The sequence below is a fragment of the Scyliorhinus torazame genome, chromosome 5, assembly GCF_047496885.1.
Source record: "Scyliorhinus torazame isolate Kashiwa2021f chromosome 5, sScyTor2.1, whole genome shotgun sequence".
Classification (NCBI taxonomy): domain Eukaryota; kingdom Metazoa; phylum Chordata; class Chondrichthyes; order Carcharhiniformes; family Scyliorhinidae; genus Scyliorhinus; species Scyliorhinus torazame.
The window spans coordinates 217,884,061-217,903,683 of record NC_092711.1 but is presented as its reverse complement, the minus strand read 5'-3'; the positions used below and the strand labels follow the sequence as shown (position 1 = coordinate 217,903,683).

Here is a 19,623-nt window from a genome sequence, read left to right as displayed (position 1 = left end):
TGTCGACGATCAACTCTGGGACAAGATTGCTGCACGTGATCTGCAGCTTCAGAAGTGCTAAAGATCCCATTACAGCTTCTGTGCTGACCTCCAGCTCTGAAGGGAAGAATACTTTTATGATTGTCACTTGACTTTGACCTTGGGAAGGTACCAGCAGTGGATCCTCTATGGACTCTAACCTGGACTTAGGCAAGGCATCTGATGCACGATCAATGACCACTAAAGTGAGATTGTAGTCCAACTGAAGGCCCCAATAAGCTAGATGTTTCCCCCAGCAGTTCAGGTACAGAATGAAGGCTGCTGGGGTGGCACGGGTTCTTATACCCTGCCGAGCAGGGCGGAGCCACCATACATTCTAACCAATAGAAAGCATACAGTCTCCACCAATGGTGCTTTAGCCTATCAGGTACCGTAATACTTATAATACCACAGCATCCTCTGTGCAAGAGTCTTCATGGACAACAGGAGATAAAGTCGGCAACACATCAGTAGATTCAGTGAAGCCAGGATCTGAGCGCTGTTTAGCCTCTTAAAGGATAGCTGTTCCTTCTAAAAAGACAACAGAGATTTGATAAGGTGCATTCATCAATGGGAAAGATAAATCATTCTCCAGGAACTTAACCTCCAAGAGATCACTCTGTACTGCAAGACATTCTTCCTCATCACTCTCTAGGAAGAGCGAGTTCATATCCAGCAGGACCTCATGGGGATGGTCATCATCTGCTGCAGTGCTTTGTGTATCTGCCATCTCTGGCCTTACTTCATGAAGGACTGCCCTGGGTCCAGTGGATGGCATTTCTGTGAAAGAGAGGAACTTACTGCTGAGTTTGTATAAACTTCCTCAGCCTCTGGAGACTGTATTTCCACTGCTTCAATATAACAGGGTGAAGATTGTTACATGAAAGACAGTGAGTCCTTCAAATGAAATCATCATCTGGAGTTGAAATTATCTGGGTTTTCTAAGGTTCCTCGAAATATGTCAATATCGCCACGTTGATTGTGAAGAACATCGAGAAAATCAACGCTCTCTTAACTAAGTGGAGCAATATTCCTGTCTTTATTTGAAAAGTCTACGCAGCCAAGTCTGATAAATGAAGCGTCACTGGCTGAGTCCGGTCAAGGTCATCTGCTAATATGTGAACAGTATCAATTTTGAAAGTATTGAAGCCTTGAACTTGGACCGTAACTGACCATTAATCTGGATTAAGGCTATCTACTTCCCTCGGAACTCTGTACGCCCGTCATTCTCTGGACTTTTCCTTTCTTGGAAGGAATGCATTTCATAAATATTAGCTAGTTCAATTAAGAGTATAGGGCTTGCAGAAAAACTTGAAACGTCCAGTTTAGCCACAATAGAAGTATTCTGCAAACACCACCACCCCCCTCTCCCCTTGCTGGGCAGTCCTGGCATCTATGAGAGTGCTCAAGGGTGTACCATCCTCCCAGGTGAGCGTGGAGATCCCACTCTGAATCAATTAAGTCTGTCCCCAACATAATATCACTGCAGGGCAGCTGGGTTTAAGTGGGTGGGCTGCTCATGGACTTTTTATTCTGGGGGGAGGAGTGCAAGAAGAAAACACTCCCTGTGCCCCTGTAAAATTCAACCCAGGGACTCTCAGCCACATGGCGTTAAAATGAAACAACATGTCAAAAATCGCTCAGTCACGTTAACTTTATTTCAATGGTGAATGAAACAATGATCGCCTTGATTTGAGGTTTTTTTTTCCCAATTAAGGGGAAATTTAGCTTGGCCAACCATCTACCCTGCACATCTTTGGGTTGTGGGGGTGAGACCCACGCAGACACTGGGAGAATGTGCAAACTCCGCAGGGACAGCGACCCCGGGCCGGTATTGAACGCGGGCCCTCGGGGCCGTGAGACAGCAGTGCCATTATGCCACCATGCCACCATGAATGATCACCTTCGTGATGGACGTTTACAACATAATTACCCATAACTTCCTGGTTTCCCAGCATCGCATTTAGAGGAAGTTCCCACATAAGGGTTCACTTGGCAATTGCCAGTAGGGCTCAATTCCCCTGGACAGTTGCGCTGTGCTGGGAACCATCTAGCAAAGTGATTTAAATCACTAATTTCGGATGTTCTGCCAATTTTATCCTGATGGATGCTCTGAAAGAGTTAAAAGGAAAAAAAATCTTCTAATTCCTGAGTAACTGTTTTTAAAAGCCAGATCGAACACCACACGATAACTTGTGTCACTTTGTTAAACTTCTTCCTGCAATACTTCCATATTCTAGGGGTAACACTCCTCTCATTAACCTCCACTCTATTTGGTTCCATTACCTCCTGGGCATTTGTCTGCAGGGCCTCTTGCCAATCAGGATGTCTCTACCCCCTTTCCACATCTCCCATTAAGACCTTGATACATTATCAGAAATCTTTGGTGTCCACACTGTGGTATTATCAGGTATTGCAGTACCCGAGAGGCTGAAGTTCCATTGGTTAAACCTGGGGGTTTAGCATTGGCTGTATAGTATGTAGCTCCGCCCTGATAGGCAAGGTATAAGAGTCAGTGCCATCCCAGCAGTCCTCATTCTGTACCTGAGCTGCTGGGGAACAATTCTAGTCTATTAAAGCCTTCAGTTGTGCTACAACCTCGTTTTAGTAGTCATTGATCGTGCAACAATTTAATAGACTAGACTTAAGTAGAAAGGATGGATCTCTGAATCAAGCCAGAGTGTCTGCAACTCAGTCCCCACGCGGCGAACTCTGCGGTGAATTTCAAGCACTGGATGGCGTGTTTCAAAGGCAACCTTGAGACGGCTGGAGGCACACCCTCGGGGGAGCAGAAACTGCATCTCCTGCACTTAAGGGTAAGCCCTGGGATCTACACCCTCATCGAGGAGGCAGAAGACTTGGATGCAGCAATCGAACTTTTCAAAGGACATTATATCTGCCCAGTAAATCAGGTCTATGCACGTCACCTGCTTGCAACGAGACGACAAAGCCCCGGGGAATTGTTGGAGGAGTTCTACCGCACGCTACTGGTGCTGGGCAGAAGCTGTGACTGCCTGCAAGTTTCGGTGAGCGACCACTCGGAACTTCTAATCTGGGATGCCTTCATAGCAGGTATGAGCTCCTCAGAGATCATTTTGACCATCTCCGACCACCATGTGCGACCAGTTACAACCCCTGGGGAAACGGGCAGGTAGAGAGGGAGAATGGAACGGTCTGGAAGACCGTTCTACTGGCCCTACGGTCCAGGAACCTCCCAGTTTCCCGCTGGCAAGAAGTCCTCCAGGAGGCCCTCCACTCCACCCGGTCACTGCTCTGTACGACCACCATTCAGACACCTCATGAACGTCTCCTTGTCTTCCCCAGGAAGTCCTCCTCTGGCACCTCGCTCCCGACCTGGCTAGCAACACCCGGACCCATCCTGCTCCGAAAACACATGCGGGCGCACAAGTCAGACCCGTTGGTCGAGAGGGTCCATCTGCTGGTCGCTAACCACCAGTACGCCTACGTGGCGTACCCCGACGGCCGACAAGATACGTTCTCCCTACGGGACCTGGCACCCGCCGGAACCCCACACGCACCCCAACCAGCTCCCCCCCCTCCACAGCATCACACAGGAGGGTCAGTCCTCCCGCCGCCCCTGCCTGGGCCCTCCCACCCACCGACGACCCCTACAGGCGCACCCCTCCCAGGTCAATCGCTTTCCCCACCAGTGCCGTCTAGGGGTGACGAAGCTGCCATGGAGGCCGAAGCCACGCTCCCGGAATCGCAGACGCCTGGACCCCCACCGGAATCGCCACCGAGGCCCAGACGATCCCAGAGGATGACCAGGGCACCCGACCGACTGATTGCTTCATCTTAACTGATCTGTAACTGTAAATAATAAACACTGACTGTATATATCTGCCATGACTGTAAATATCCTCGAAACACTGTAAGGAGGTATCACGGTACCTCCATATCCTATCATACCATGTTGAATACAGTTGTAGCCGCTGGCCACCACCCCCGCCGAACTCCTTTTTAACAGGGGGTGAATGTGGTATTATCAGGTATTGCAGTACCCGAGAGGCTGAAGTTCCATTGGTTAAACCTGGGGTTTGCCATTGGCTGTATAGTATGCAGCTCCGCCCTGATAGGCAGGGTATAAGAGTCAGTGCTGTCCCAGCAGCCCTCATTCTGTACCTGAGCTGCTGGGGAACAGTTCTAGTCTATTAAAGCCTTCAGTTGTGCTACAACCTCATTTTAGTAGTTATTGATCGTGCATCACACACTCTTGCATGTTCAACCATTGCTCCAAGCATCAAAGTCCAGATTACCTGAAAACAGTTCCACCACTTCTTGCAGCCACAATGCACCTCCCCTTTAAAGGTGCAGACTGACTTTAAGCAGCACTACACAGCCATACTATTGCTCCCTCATGATGTGTGCAGAATGAACAGCACAGGGACCACTGGCACTTATGTAAAGCAATGTGAATTTAATGTGCTGCCCACAATGCGACGACTGGGAACGTGTGAAAAGATGGACTACAATTAGACCAGCTATTTTCCCCAGTTAACTCATCTCCCACCCGTCAACTGTAATGTTTCCATTAGCAAACATTAATCAGGTTAACTTTGAGCAGTGTCTTTAGTTCATCTGTTAAGCAAAAATAGCAATATTGCCACTTTTGCAGGAACTAGGCTTCTGAAATGTTGACTCTTGTTTTTCTCCCTCCAGATGCTGTCTGGCCTGCTGAGTATTTCCAACATTGAGTTTGTTACAGATTCCCAGCGTTCCGCAGTATTTTTTGCTTTTGCACTGTGTATTTTGAGTCGTGCATCTTGATGATTTTAAACTATTTTTCCTCACAGGTCTCGAAGCTCCAAGTACTTCCGCGGAGCTCGACTAATAATGCATTAACATTTAATTGTGGTGAATAAGTGGCATTTATAGCTGCTGATAAAGAATCATTCTTATTAATGCATTTTCAATTCTAAAATAAATGTGATTTAGTTTCGAACAAATAATATTGCAGTGGATGTGAAGGGTTACGTAGAAGGGAAAACATTTTTCCTATTGAGATTTGGCTCTACTCAGAGTAGCTCTGAAACGACTATTATTATGACGTGTAACTGCTCCGTCTATACAGTTCTTTGCTATATTAGCACGATTATTACCTGTTTTGAATCATGCCTATGTTACTCAGTGTGATTCTGCATCATTAAGCCACTGCTTTAAATAGGTCATTAGTTCCTCTGTTTAATGTATTTATTCATCCACAGGGAAGATTTTATGCAAGCATGCTTCTGATTGCAAACTGTATTGTTGCGTGAGTTGCATAATTAAAATGGGTAGAGAAATGATTAAAGGAGCTACAGACTCGACAGCTCAGCATTGAAGCCACTCAGGCTGAAGGTTAAGTGCGAAGCAACGGAATTGTAAACCGACAAAGGATTTGCTTATTCTATTGCTACGCAAAAGGCAGGAAAAGAACGTCTCCTCTCCCCTCCCCCACCCCGTCTGATGTCCTTGTAGCTGAGAGGTAGATTCTCTGAAGGCCTCAGATTCCAATGAGCCATTTCTGGTTCGCTTCAAAACGAGATCAGCAAAGGGAGAAGTGATGCATCCTGCAGTCGGTGATGATCAGGAGCAGCAATGATGTTGGGCGTAAATGTGGCCTCACCAGCCCTGCAGTTGAAGTGAGGTGCATTTAATCAGAACTTTTTGAGTAATGGCATGCGAAATACGATCAACAGATCAAATATGGAGGGAATGTGTTTCTCTCTAAGGATACAAAATGCGAGGAAATGACCGCCACGAAGTAGAGAAAGGCCAGTCGTATCTCCTTCATTTTCAATGGCATTACTACGACCCTAACAATAATGTCCACAGAGTGGGATGTAGGAACAGAATTTGACCATTCGGCCCATCAAGTCTGCTCCACCATTCGATCATGGCTGATATGTTTCTCATCCCCATTCTCCCACCTTCTCCCCGTAACCCCTGATCCCCTTATTAATCAAGAACCGAAGAACCTATCTATCTCCGTCTTGAAGACATTCAGTGACTTGGCCTCTACAGCCTTCTGCGGCAATGAGTTCCATTGGTTTAGCACACTCTGGCTGAAGGAATTCCTCCTCATATCAGTTCTAAAGAATCGTCCCTTCAGTCTGAGGCTATGCCCTCGGGTTCTGGTCTCTCCTATGAGTGGAAACAGCTTCTCCATGTCCACTGTATCTAAGACTCTCAGTATTCTGTAAGTTTTAATAAGATCCCACCTCATCCTTCTAACCTCCATCGAATACAATCTCAGAGTCATCACTCTTCATATGATGAGCCCTTCATTCCAGGGATCATTCATGTGTACCTCCTCTGGACGCTCTCCAAGGCCAGCATATCCTTCCTTAGATACGGGATTCGAAACTGCTCAAAATATTCCAAATGGGGTCTCACCAGAGCCTTATGTAGCCTCTTGTATTCTAGCCCTCTCAAAATGATTGCTAACATGCCTTTGCCTTCCTACCTGAACCTGCACGTTAACTTTAAGAGAATCCTGAACAAGGCAGCACGGTGGCCGAGTGGTTAGCACAGCTGCCTCACGGCGCTGAGGTCCCAGGTTCGATCCCGGCTCTGGGTCACTGTCCGTGTGGAGTTTGCACATTCTCCCCGTGTCTGCGTGGGTTTCGCCCCCACAACCCAAAAATGTGCAGTGTAGGTGGATTGGCCACGCTAAATTACCCCTCAATTGGTCAAAATAATTGGGTAATCTAAATTTATTTAAAAAAAGAGAATCCTGAACTAGAATTCCTAAGTCCTTTTGTGCTTCTGATTTTCTAAACCTTTCCCCATTTAGAAAATGTCTCTATTTTTCCTAACAGTGCATAATCTCACAGTTTTCCACATTGTATCCCATCCGCCATTTCTTTGCCCACTCCCCTAGCCTGTCCAAGTCCTTCTGCAGCTTCCCCACTTCCTCAACAGTACATGTCTCTCTACATATCTTTGTATCATCTTCAAACTTAGCAACAATTCCCTCAGTTCCGCCTTCCTTGTGGCTACAAAAGCATGTCATCGGCTGGGTCCTCTCTGATGAGTGCCTTCTTAAAGCCTCCCCACCATATATAAAGCTCAAGTCAGAATTGTAATGGATCTCTCTTGTCTCCTGCCTGGGTAAAGCCACAATCGATAAACTGGTTTATGATGGGTGGGAATTGAGAGACTATCCAGCAGTGGAGTATCAGAGTGATCCAGTCTGGAGGTAACAAAGGCATCACTAGAGAGATAAGGGGAGTGAAACAAAGGGGAGCTAAATGATAGTCAACACCTTAAACACCTGAGTTCTGAGGAAGAACTGAAGTAGGCTGGAATATGTTGATAAAGATAAATTGTGGGGTGGATTGCTCAGAGGGCATATTGGGCTTGATTGTATCAGCAAGTTCAATAGAAAGCTGAATAAGCACATGGAGAAAAGAAAATATCATGTGCTTCATAGATACTGGAATTAGTGCGGTGTATCCTGGATATTTCTAATAACTCGGATAGAGAAGGAAGTGTTGGGTACTCTGCTACACAGACGCACCAACACGGTTGCGAATGGTACAACTCAGTTTTATTTCAAACACCTATTTACAGTGGTAAACTGTTTACTGAGGTTCGATACGAACCCTTGAATCTGTGGACATATTCCTAATTCTATCTTGTAGTGGTACTCAGCACATGGTGGATGTCTGAGTGGCTTGCTATGAGCTCTGTACCCTGAGCTGTCTCCTGCTCGAGTGCCCAGGAAGTGTCGTGTTCCCTGTTTTGTACTGTGTATGCTCTTGCCTGTGATTGGCTGTCGTGTTGTGTGTGTGTTGATTGGTCCGTTGATCTGTCCATCAGTATGTATGTATGTATGTGCTATGATGTTTACCTGAATATTATGACAGAGAAGACTGAGGAAAGTGAGACAAACACTCCTCTGACTCATCACATGCAGTTCCAAGAGAGTTCCACTAGATTTGAACAATAACTGAATAATGATGTTTGAATAGCGTATGAATGAGGGTGGCGCAGTGGGTTACCCCTGCTGCCTCACGGCACTGAGGTCCCAGGTTTGATCCCGGCTCTGGGTCACTGTCCGTCTGGAGTTTGCACATTCTCTCCGTGTTTGCGTGGGTTTTGCCCCCACAACCCAAAGATGTGCAGGGTAGGTGGATTGGAAACGCTAAATTGCCCCTGAATTGGAAGAAATGAATTGGGTACTCTAAATTTATTTTTTTTAAATAGTGTATGAAAGAGCTCAAGGTCAATGCCACCTCTTTTTATTCATGTACAGGATGTGGACATCGTTGTCTTGGCCAGCATTTGTTGCCCATCCCTAATTGCCCTTGAGAAGGTGGTGATGATGCACCTCCTTCAACCGCTGCTGTCCACATTGCGCTGGTGCATGTTAGGTGCTGTTAGGGCAGGAATTCCAGGACTTTGACCCAGAAATTGTGAAGGGAATAGCAATATAGTTCCGAGTCAGGATGGCGAGTGGCTATGGGGGAGGATCTTGCAGGTGATGTTGTTCCCAGCATGCATCAGCTGCCCTTGTCCTTCTGGGTTGCAGAGAATGCACGGAAAGTGTGGTTGATGCAATCTTAGTGAGGTGTTGCAGTGCATCTTGTAGATGGCACACATTGCTGCCACTGTGTTACAGTGGTGGAGAGAATGAATGTTGAAGGTGGTGGGTGGGGTGCTACTACTTTACTGAGGACAGTCCTTTCAACCAGTATTTTAAAAACTGTTTTCCGGAACCCATTTTTACCAATCGGCCAACCTTCGGGTTCCATGCCAGCCGACCTTCGCAACCCACCATTTTCTCTTACCTTTAATGCTTGCTTGATCCTCACGATCTCACTCCAATCAGGTTCACAGGAGGAGAGATAAGACATAGTTTCATCCAAGTTTCATCAGGAAACGAATCAGCCAGAGAGGACAATTTCTCAAGGAAGAAAGCATGGATTTCATCTGAGTAGCTCCCCTGTTGACTGATCATTACTGAAAAGCTGAGGGAGAATTCAGAATGTCCAATTCACCTAACAAGCACGTCTTTTGGGACTTTCGGAGTGCAGCTTGTTGCTAACTTTTGGTTGGTTCAATTGGCTCTGTTTTATAACCTTTGCTCTAGAATCGCCAGGTATCTTTATGATACCGCCACGAGGTTCAAGTTCAAGTAATGATCAATAACTCAACACACCAATTAGTAAGATTCAAATCAATACACATTTATTATACACAGTAAATCACTACTCATGCATAAACTCTACTTTCTAGGCTATTCCTATAACTAAAAGGCCTATTCTTAACTTCGGACTGGCCCACCAGGTCAGGGGAACAAACGGCCTTTCGTTCACATCCTGAGTCTACGGGATTCAAAAGCTGGTATGTACTGGTAGCTAGGAGTGCCTATCTCGTAGCGAGCATTGACTTGAGACTTACTTGTTTGGCGACCGCTGGATAGTTCACTCTCAAGGGTTGCTTCGCGTTGCTGAGTGACCCTGTCAAGAAGAACGATTTGAACTGGGGGGCTTTACTTTATAGTCCCCAGGGACTTCCCGCCCTTCGGGGCGCACCCCATACCTGGTTCCAAGTGATTGGATTACTTTCTGATCACTTGGATTGATTTCTCCATTGCTGGAGCGGTTTCCTGATCGCTGGGTGGTCCCTAAGTGTCCGTTGGACTTCCTTTGTCTTGACTCCTGCTGGCGCCGAGGAGTCTGGCTTGGCTTTGTTTACCTTTACTGTTGCCATTGTGCCTGGGAATCGCTCATTACTATGCAGATGGCTGCTAGTTTCAGTGCTGTCTGGTTGTTTTGCAGGTTCCAATATACATGATTTCTGTATTTGCTAGTCTTTGCTTGTGTTGGCTGAATTTCCCTTCAGCCTTTGCGGTTCTACATTTTAAGTAGGGAAGTGGCCAACTCAGGTGGCTACAAGCTCCTTCACCAGGTGATTCGAAACAAACCTGTTGGACTTAACCTGGTGTTGTAAGACTTCTCACTGTGCCTACCCTAGTCCAATGCCAGCATCTCCACATCCTGGGAAAGACTGCCTGCCCATCCATAAGACCATAAGACATAGGAGCATAATTGGGCCACTCGGCCCATCGAGTCTGCTCCGCCATTTAATCATGGCTGATATTTTTCTCATCGACAATCCCCTGCCTTCTACCCATGGCTGTGAGGGGAGGTTGGGAGGACTCAGTTTGTTCTCACTGGAGTGACGAAGGTTGAGGGGCGACCTGATGGAGGTCTACAAAATTATGAGGGTCATAGACAGAGTGGATAGTGTAGCCATCTGGGATGGCCACGTCCCGATTACAAAATGGACACTTGCAAAGACTGCAGGGAAAATTGGACAGTGCTAAGAAACAAGCAGGTGCAAGCTCTGTCTGTTGGTTAGAACCTTAAACTCTCAGACAGGACAGAATCTACCAAAAATTCTACATACTAATGAGCCATCTCCGGGGACAAAAGTGAAACATTTAGATACACAATGTTAAGGCAGACTCCCCGGCGCCAGAAGAAGCTAAGGCAAAGCAGACTGACAGTCACCAGGACACGCCCAGCGATCAGGGAACCACCCCTCTATTGGAGGAAAATCAATACAGATGATTGGGAAAGACCCAATTAGTTAAGGCCAAGTTCAAGGCCCGCCCAAAAGCGCGCGCAGACCTTTTCAGTATAAAAGGTATCGCCCAAGGGAGAATCTTCCTCCTTTGGCTTTGGCTCTCACTGAAGAGAGAGACCTGCCTAGCAGTTGCACCAGACCAAGTAAGTCCCAAGTCAATGCACGCTACGAGATAGACGCTCCTAGTTGCTACACTGTAAACAGCTCAACCCAGCAGCCTCAGAACCGAGCAACGGCCATTGTTCCTCTGACTGAGTGGGCACCCGAATCTAAGTATAGGCTTTAGTAATAGTGGTAGTTTAGTTTGTAGAGTTTATGCATGAGTAGATTTGACTGTGTGTAAACAAATGAGCATTGCTTTTGAACTTACTAACTGGTGTATCGAGTCATTGATCAGTATTCGGTTCTGAACCTTCTGGCGGTGTCGAAAGATACCTGGCGACTCTTGAGCAAACGTGATTAAACAGAGCCAAATTAAGAGCCAACCAAAAGTTAGCAACATTTACTGGCGACACCTGATGGGACTCGACTTAGAAGTGGCCTAACCACTCCGAGAGAACCCAAAATTTGAATTGAGAATCCAATTGGGAACAGAAAGAAAAACCACAAGTGTCAAAACAGTACTGATCAAGCCTCCGAGATTCGGAAGTGTGTTAATACATTCGTACTAACAGGGATATAAGGTAAACCTGAGAGATTTTGTTGCGTAAAACTGTCGGCAGTATTGTAGGCCGGAAATTAGCGTAAGCCGTACTCGTGTTTACATCACCGCTTTATCACCCCCTGTTCCAAATTCAGTAGAGATCCTAGATAGAGAGAATGGCAATGGAACGCCTTATGAACCCCCAGGAATTTGAGACGAAGCGACCAGCAGTTGAGTAGGACAGTGTCCCGTTTGGGAAGATGAGATCAGGAAATATCTCAAAGGGAAAGGATGGCCCCTTTTGAGTGAATTCCGTGATAATGAGGAAACGGGACCCGGGAGTATAGGACATACTTGGTGGGAGAACCTGTCAGTGATCCACAAGAAGAGCTTGGGAAAAGCCCGCAAGCCGATGGCAATCGTGTCCTGTTTGGCACAGAGGAGGTCGTTAGGACGCTCCGTAGAGAGATAGAGGTGGCAGACAGAAGTAGTGAGGTAGATGTGAGTGAGGTAGAGAAAGAGAATCGAGATCTGAAAGAGCAGTTAGCAGCAAGGGACAGAGAGGTGGATGATGCCAAGTGGGCACACCAGTCTTGTCTCGCGCATTTGAACAGTTTTCAGATGCAGTATGATAAGGCCTACCAGGACACGCAACGTGCGGTCTTGGTAAGTCAAGAAACAGAACAGCAAGTTGAGAAATTGCAGAAACAGTGCAATGATTTAAAAGCAGCACTACGAGCGCTCTATGCTTCCACGATGGAACAAAGGCAGAGCTCAGTAGACCACGCAAAATGACGGAAGCAAATTGCAGAATAGCAATCTCTGCTGTCCCAGCAAAATGGATTTCAGAGTACATTCGGACCCCAATTAGATCAGGAAAACAGCCCCGACTGGCAGGAATTGAACGAGTCTGCCCATAGATACGTACATGAGACATGTACGCAGGAAAACCCCCAGAAAAGGAAAGGGCCCCAACCCCCAACCGAACAGGCAGAAGACACCCCCATGAATCATAGAATTTTATTTTCTTTATACATAGAATTTACAGTGCAGAAGGAGGCCATTCGGTCCATCGAGTCTGCACCAGCTCTTGGAAAGAGCACCCTACCCAAGGTCAGCACCTCCACCCTATCCCCATAACCCAGTAACCCCACCCGACACTAAGGGCAATTTTGGACACTAAGGGCAATTTATCATGGCCAATCCACCTAACCTCCACATCTTTGGACTGTGGGAGGAAACCGGAGCACCCGGAGGAAATCCATGCACACACGGGGAGGATGTGCAGACTCCGCACAGACAGACCCAAGCCGGAATCGAACCTGGGACCATGGAGCTGTGAAGCAATTGTGCTATCACAATGCTACCGTGCTGCCCCAATCCTGTGAATCCAGTGACAACACACCGCAGGGCCGCAGGAGAAGGAGAAGCAGACTTCCTTTACACAACCCGTTAACCGTGACCCAATTACAGGACGCGTGTGGAACAATTACACCGTTCCATAGCGTTAGCGCCTGTTCAGAGAGCACAGACATGAACGGCACCGACTGATGGTGTTCGGGCTCCCCAACTTGGGTCTGCGACACCCTTCTGGGACAAATCCGGGAGACCGGTAGTAGCAGGCCAAGTCTGGGGACAACCCGTAGAATTTCTTTGGGACACAGGAGGGTCCCGCACCACACTCAATTCCTCCATGATGTTCCAGCGCGACACGTGGCCCACAACAGACACCATTACACTCAGCAGCTTTACAGGCCATTTACAACAGGGACACATCACAGCCCCTGTAGCAATACAAATAGGGAACATCGCAACCAAGCACCCCATAGTTTTAGTTGATCTGCCCCAGACAACAGAACATATCCTTGGGATCGATTTCATGAGCTCCCATAACCTTTCTTTTGACCCAATGAACAAGTGTGTTTGGAAAATGGCAAAGGCAGCACGACCCCGCTACATTCACAGGAGGAGAATATGTAAATAGGATTCGCTCAGTAGGAGACTTCTGGTTCGACCCTCGAGCCATTAGTGCAGACAAACAGGTTTGGGCAGTCCTGCAGGAACACAAAGCAGCATTTGCACAGCACAAGCGTGACTGTGGCAGTCTGACTGGCTTTGTGAACATTACAGGTCCCGGCCCTAAACCCCAGAAGCAGTACGGATTTCCCCAGGAAGCAGAGGAAGAAATCTCCAAGGTCATAGAGAGTTTGTTGGATCAAGGCGTACTCAGATCAGTAGCTTCCACAAACGCACCGATTTGGCCCGTCAGGAAACCGAATGGATCATGGCGACTGACCATTGATTACTGAACAAAGTAACCCCAGGAGCAGCTCCCACCGTAGCCACGAGTCCCGAGACCATGCTCAAATAGGGACTCCAGTCAATTTTTTTTTTCGGTTTTGGACATTAGTAATGGCTTTTGTCCATTCCATTCGCTAAAGCGTGCCAGTACAAATTCACCTTTACATTCCAAGGGCAACAATACATGTGGACGTGCCTTCCACAAGGCTTCCACAACTCCCCCTCCATTTTCCACCGACAGCTGGCAAATGGTTTAGCAAAATGTTCCCGCCTCGATTGTCTGGTCGAGTATGTAAACGACTTGTTACTACTGACAGACACAAAGGGAGAGCACATTTCGCTTCTCGCCGAACTCCTAGCACTCCTAAAAGAAATTGGTTGTAAAGTCAACCCCAAGAAGGCCCAGATTCTGAAAGAAAAAGTGATTTACTTGGGAACAGTGATCACTCATGGTAAACGCGAGATCGAGCACAAGAGAATTGACTCAATCGTCAAATTACCCCTTCCCCACAATGTCTCAGCCCTCCGGTCATTTTTAGGACTAGTTGGTTACTGCCGAAACCATATTGACGGTTTCGGCACTAAAGCAGCGCCCCTTTCTGAACTTCTCAAGAAGCAGACACCTTGGGAATGGCTTCCACAGCATACAGATGCCATGGACGCTTTAAAAAGAGCACTCAGCACAGCCCCCGCACTACAGGTCCCAGATCCACATTCTCCGTACGCTATCGAGGTAGCAAGCACCGACCGAACCCTTTCGCCCGTGCTCCTCCAGGAACGCCACAACCAGTTACGCCCCATAGCATACGCCTCATGCATGTTAGACCCCGTAGAACAAGGATTTTCTGCCTGTGAAAGGCACCTACTCGCAGTTTTTTGGGCAGTGCAATACTTCGCCTACATTACAGAACTCAACCCCATCATCATCCTCACAGAACACACACCGACACAGCTATTGTTAGATGGCCGACTTAAGGATGGCACAGTCAGCCAAACCCGCGCAGCCCGTTGGACCCTTCTTTTGCAGGGTGGGACATCACGGTAAAGAGAACCAAAATCGACACCTTCCTTGCCAATAATTTGCAATATGCAGGCACCCCTCATGAATGTGAGATCATCGCCACGAAACAGAACACAGGTCCATTTATTCCCAAAACACCCCCCAGGAAAACAGATAGTACACCCCAGAGACCCCAGCCCACAGACACGTGCGCACCCCTGAAGATATATGTGGATGGCTCCTCCACAGTGTTAAACAGAGAGAGAATTACCGGTTGCGGTATATATGTAGAGGACGCGCAGGGACGCACCCTGGATGAAATTTCCTCAAAGTTGCCAGGACATGTAGGCTCGCAGGCAGCAGAGCTGGCTGCAATTGCATATATTGTAGACCACTCAGACTCGTTCCCGACCCCAGCAGACATCTACTCAGACAGCTTGTATGTCTGTAATAGTTTGACAGTGTTCCTACCACTCTGGTAAACAAGAGGATTTGTTTCCGCGGATGGTAAACCCCCACCCTCAGCCATTACTCCGCCATATCTTACAGACAGCGAAGGATAGGAAATACGGAATAATTAAGGCTCGCAGTCATCACCGTTGTTCTCCCCCTGGTAACGGTAAAGCAGACGCCCTAGCGAAGGCAGGCTCCAGGCATGGTTATTTTTGGAAACCCCGCCGAAAGCACCCCAGGACACGCAGTTCAGGTCTCACAGGCCAACATTCAGGATTTAGCGAAGGCCCAGAAAGAGGACAAGAAACTCAGGGAAGTTTTAAAGGGAACCTTCCCAGCCCGTATGACAAGTTTAAAAGCGCAATCACCACACACGACGGTGTGATTTTAAAGGATGTCATTTATATAGTTCCCAGCCAGACCAGGAACCAGATCATTTGTCAGTTCCATGACAATCATGGACACCAAGGAATTGAACTCACCCTAGCCCACCTCAGACCGCTTTGCTGGTGGCCTGATGTAAAAATCGATGTCACACACTACATTGAGAATTGCTTAATCTGTGCCCAGAACAATCCGGACAGATATGCGAAAAAGGCTCAACTGAGCTATACCCGCCCCGTTAATGGACCCTGGCAAATCTCCAGATATTTTATATAGGACCCCTACCCCCGTGCAGAAATGGTTACAAGTATGTGTTGGTGGTCATAGACACCTTCACAAAATGGGTGGAAGCATTTCCGTCAAAAACTAATACGGCCAAGACAACGGCTAAAATATTAACACACCACATCTTTACAAGATGGGGCCTCCCATGCAGTATCGAGTCTGATCAAGGCTCCCATTTCACCGGACGCGTAATGAAAAATGTCATCACGATTTTCGGCATTAGACAAAAGTTCCATATCGCATACCACCCCCAGTCAAGTGGTATTGTAGAATGAATGAATAGGACATTGAAAGCCACCCTCAGGAAAATGGTTCAGCAAAATAATAGCACCTGGGATTCAGTTCTCCCATTTGCTTTGATGTTTTTAAGAAACACGGTATCTACATCCACAGGATACACTCCCCACACCCTCATGACCGGACGCCCCATGAAAGGCACAGAGTATTTACTAGGGCTGGATTTGGCCAGCCCCGCAGTTACAGCCCTCACACATGAAAATGCAGTTACACAACTAGTACAGAACATGAAGGCAGCTCAACTCGCCGCAGCAGTGAGACTTGGAACCAGGAAGAAACAGAGCAAGGCTTGTTTCGACAAAACAGTACACGCCACTGAGTTTACAATAGGGCAACAAGTTATGCTTTCCCTTTACAACCCCAGTTCATTCCTCTCCCCCAAATTTTCCGGACCGTACTCCATTTCAGACAATGTCAGCCCCTCAGTATACAAAATAACCTATCCCAATGGTAAGTCTGCGTGGTTTCATATAAACCAGCTCAAGGCTTACAGCTCACAGAATAACACCACACACCACATCCTGCTCGCAGCAGCAGACGATCACGCCCCGCCCACAGATGACGCATTCCTGCCCTCCCCCAACCACTCCAGCCCGTCCTCCGACACAATTTCAACTCCGCCCCCAGAGGCACGACTCCGCCTCTCCCTTCCCTCAACCAGCAGCGTCAGCGACAGTGATAGCGATCAAGATGACGACAGCCACAGCACACCACGTTACGACTACACCCCTGCACCAGGCCCCACTCCCAGCGAATCTGAGCATGATTCTACCGACCCATTTGAGATCATTTATATCAGAGCCCCTGACCCAGACCCACCGCCCGACTATTACTGATTGAAGCATAATAGCTCCAACCTCGACACACGATTCTGGCAGGCTCGTTCAGGCTCATCCAGAATGATGAGAAGGACCCCAATTTGCCCCAAGCAGCTTTAGCACGGTTACTACAGACAAGAATTTGGCAGCCGGGTGAAGATGATGACTTAGAGTCTGACTCCCACCAAATGAATCCCTTTGCGACCCTGTTCGCTATTGAGCAGTGAGGTGTCTAGATGATGCAGAAAAAGGAACCAATGGAGAGATACGGTGTCCTTTCTGATGGAACCTGCACCATGTTTGTTGAATGTTTGTTCGTTCGTGTTATCGTTAAGTGTTGTGTGCAAACTCGGAAAGTTTTTCACGGCCCCACGTCACCACTCCTTTAACCCCCCCCCCGGCTGTTAATGGAACACATTTGTCCCAGACAATAGTTCAGAGGAACTAGTTTGTCACCAGAATCTTGTTAAAGGTATAAGTTTGTCCCAGACAATAGTTCACAGGAACTAGTTTGTCGACAGAACACGACTCATTGTTGCTCTCCTAATTCGAGAGGCAGCCCCCCACGATGACCACATTCTTACCCGTTCTTGCCGGTTGCTCAGGCAGTGGAGAAACGGCATTGGTCCCCGCCCTGCCTGAGGACCCCCCTCTCGTCAGCTACGCTCGGGTAGAGCACATACGGCATTGATCACCGTCCTACCCGGGGATTCCACCCATTTCTGACCTGCCTCGACCCATACACACCCCATTTTGTCTCATTACATTCAAAATTCTTTTGTTTGGTTTTGCCAATCCTTAGGTTGCTTCCCGATGCTATTTACATCCTCAAACACCGGAATGGTAAATCACACAGGCTGCGAGACGGCTCGCAGTACGGCAGTATCTTCCTTAGATCTCTAGTCCAAATTTTTGGTTTTTAAAAAAAATGAGGGAGTCAAAGACGGGGACCAATTATAAATGGAAATTGGCAATAAAGGACAGGCAGACAGACATACGAGATCTTAAGCAAGATAATAATAGAAATTATGCTTGTGTTCACAGAACTCCAGAAACCCAGGAACCCCAGAGGAAGACAAAGAAGAAGACCGACAAAGATGAAGACAGCCTTCGTGTTCACATGGATCTTAGCGGGATCCCTTCAGTTGCGCGCAGACGCTACACCCCTGACGCCTACCACACAAACCGTAAACGATTCTCACCCCTGTAATACATGGAACCCCGAGATAACTAGCCCACGACAGCTAGCAATACCCCGACCTGGTGTGATAAGTTTATCACCTGGTACTCACTCTCATATATAGTCAAAGCACTCTTAGTGCTGGCAATACTTTGCAGTGTCGTGCAAACGTTTAGAGTCAAGAAATGGCGAAGCAGAGCATATCGCTCTCGCACCCCGGTATACAGATTTAGGTCCCCCATTTTCGGATTTCACCAGACCCCCGAATCCATTGGGACGGATTAAAGAGCATCCATTTTGTTTAATGTATTCTGTGGAATAAAGAAATGTAAACCTCTGTGTCTGACTGCCAGGCCAGAGAAATTTGTGTGCTATTATTTTGTAAAGTTTAAGATGTATAGATTATTTTGGGATTGTTTGTATTTTTGGATTGTTTGAATGAGGATAGTTTATTGAGAATAGTTAGAGGTTCCAGTTTTTTTATTTTTCTGTAATGCATATATTAATGTCATAGCGCCCCGTAGAGTTTTATGATAATGAATGTATTTAAAATGGTTTAGGTAAAATTGTGTTGCATAGGATAGGACAGTGTAGAGCCTAAGTATGGGTGCCCCAGCTGGTCAGAGGATGAAGACGACATAGTAATGTGATCCTTCACGCTTCGGGTTGGGGATCACAAGGAAGGAGTGTAGCCATCTGGGATGGCCACGTCCCGATTACAAACTGGACACTTGCAAAGAATGCAGGGAAAATTGGACAATGCTAAGAAACAAGCAGGTGCAAGCTCTGTCTGTTGATTAGAACCTTAAACTCTCAGACAGGACAGAAACTACCAAACAATCTACATACTAATGAACCATGTCCGGGGACAAAAGGGAAACATTTAGATACACAATATTAAGGCAGACTCCCTGGCGCCAGAAGAAGCTAAGACAAAGCAGACTGACAGTCACCAGGACTCGCAGGAGAGAGACCTGCCTAGCAGCTGCACCAGACCAAGTAAGTCCCAAGTCAACGCACGCTACGAGATAGATGCTCCTAGTTGCTACACTGTAAACAGCTCAACCCAGCAGCCTCAGAACCGAGCAACGGCCATTGTTCCTCTGACTGAGTGAGCACCCGAAGCTAAGTATAGGCTTTAGTAATAGTGGTAGTTTAGTTTGTAGAGTTTATGCATGAGTAGATTTGACTGTGTGTAAATAAATGAGCATTGCTTTTGAACTTACTAACTGGTGGATCGAGTCATTGATCAGTATTCGGTTCTGAACCTTGTGGCGGTGTCGAAAGATACCCGGCGACTCTTGAGCAAATGTGATTAAACAGAGCCAAATTAAGAGCCAACCAAAAGTTAGCAACAATAGTCGGAGACTTTTTCCCAGAGTAGAGGGGTCAATTACTAAGGGCCTTAGGTTTAAGGTGCAAGGGGCAATGTTTACAGGAGATCTACGAGGCAAGTTTTTTTTACACCGAGGGTAGTGGGTGCCTGGAACTCGCTGCCGGAGGAGGTGGTGGAAGCAGGGACGATAGTGATGTTTAAGGGGCATCTTGACAAATACATGAATAAGATGGGAATAGAGAGATACGGACCCTGGAAGTGTATAAGATTTTAGTTTAGACGGGCAACATGGTTGGCGCAGGCTTGGAG

General features: G+C 47.2%; 1 long non-coding RNA gene across 1 annotated transcript; it reads left to right on the top strand.

The window, feature by feature from the left end:
* Positions 1–5,353: 5,353 nt before the first annotated feature.
* LOC140422741 (uncharacterized) lies at positions 5,354–19,203 on the top strand. The gene is made up of 2 exons (XR_011947573.1): positions 5,354–6,217; positions 17,843–19,203. It is a non-coding gene; the product is annotated as an uncharacterized lncRNA (long non-coding RNA).
* Positions 19,204–19,623: the final 420 nt, after the last annotated feature.